The sequence below is a fragment of the Candida orthopsilosis genome (assembly GCF_000315875.1).
Source record: "Candida orthopsilosis Co 90-125, chromosome 3 draft sequence".
In the NCBI taxonomy this organism is placed as follows: Eukaryota; Fungi; Ascomycota; class Pichiomycetes; order Serinales; family Debaryomycetaceae; genus Lodderomyces; species Lodderomyces orthopsilosis.
In genome coordinates this window covers 1,553,285-1,554,983 of record NC_018296.1, presented here as the reverse complement: position 1 = coordinate 1,554,983, position 1,699 = coordinate 1,553,285, and positions in this window count along the sequence as shown.

The window sequence follows — 1,699 nt, the reverse complement described above, 5'->3', positions numbered from 1 at the left end:
AATGATTGTTTGTTTGTGTTTCGTTGCCCCGATGATTATTGGTGGATTCTTTTTGAGAGATAAGAAACTTGGTAGAGAACAAAGTATAGAAAACGTGGAAGAGCAAGATGAACAAGATTCATTGCTTAGCTTCATCAGAAGCTTTGGAAGAAAAAGAGGTGAAAAGATTTAGCCTTTGCTGCTTAATAGCTATAAATTTATAGAAAAATAATAATGGATTCTAATCAAGAGCTATCGTATTTAGAATTACACTCTTTTGAAATGTCATGCTGAGTTTAAAATCGGTCCACTTGATTGGTCCGCATGAGTACAAAACCAAACATGTCAATTACTATGTCCCCAGTAAATTACTTTACTTGTAAATTTTTTGGACACATTATTATTAAAGTACCTACATAGGTAATGCAAAAGTGACCATGCCCCAACCAGACGAAACGATTTATATGCACGATGCACTATAAAATAAGATTTTTATCTATTTCATCAGACACAAAATCTACACAATAAAAAATAACAGAGTCTCATGGTCATCCAGAAAAGAAGTAGGCGAAAAAGAAAGTTACAATGATTTAGACCCTTAGAATAGCCCAGCGACTTGACTAACGCTCGCCCTAATTCTTCTGATTCGAGAAAAAAATTGGCCTAATTTTACAAAAGGCAATTCAAAGTGCAGAAACAATTCAGCTTCACTACAACCAAACACGTCTAGATTGGGAATTGGTTACGAAAAAGTTTTTCACAATGGAGCAAATCGAAAAGCACGACAAGAAAATTAAAATGGAAATGTTTTTTTCTTTTTCAATTTAAAACGCCGAAAAAGAATTGAAAACAAGACGGTCACTTTGTGATAGCGAGCGAAGGTGGTAAAGGCAAAGCCATTATTATTCAAGCAGGAGTTTGAAGAAAACGCCCCTTTTTAACGAATGGCTTAGATGTTATCCAATCAGAAGAATCGAAATAACCGTGAAAATAACTCTTTAGTCTGCAGTGTGTATGGAATAAGAAGTATGTGGTGTTCCCTTTTTAAGACGCTAAATAATTCTGCCCGCTTTGTAGTTATTTTTGAAAAAAACCAATAAACACTTGAAATAAAGAAGCAAATGTTTCCAGAAAACTTATACGATTACAAGCCACGATATGTAAATTTAGTACATATACGCAATACATTGTCATCACAACCCTTTTTACTAATAGTTTTGTAAGCTTAATAGAACGTAACTGATGATCTTTTTGAAACAATAGGCCAAACTTTAACTAAAGGGCGTTCAGGTTGAAGAAGTTCACGACATTTTACGTCTAATAAGAGATAGAGTTTTAAAACTTATACAATCCGGAAAAATACAACTTTAAATACACAAACATAAATAAAACAATACCCAAAGACAAAACAATTGAAGACGACATTTTTATAAGGAGAATTAGAAAAATAGACAAAAAAAAAGCAATTCAAAAAAATAGTATCTGCATCGTTACTTCTTTCCCTGTTGCTGTATTATGTGAAATTGTAGTTATTTTTATTGTCTAAAATATATCGATGATGAACTAGAGATAACTTGGGGAAACGATATAAAAGAGGAAGGATGTCTCCCTCTCCCCCAGTGATACAAAAAGTATTTATCATCACTTCACTTTCTTCAAAACTAACTTACCTTTAATACCCGAGGGTACTATATTCCTTCCCGAGGGTACTATATTCCTT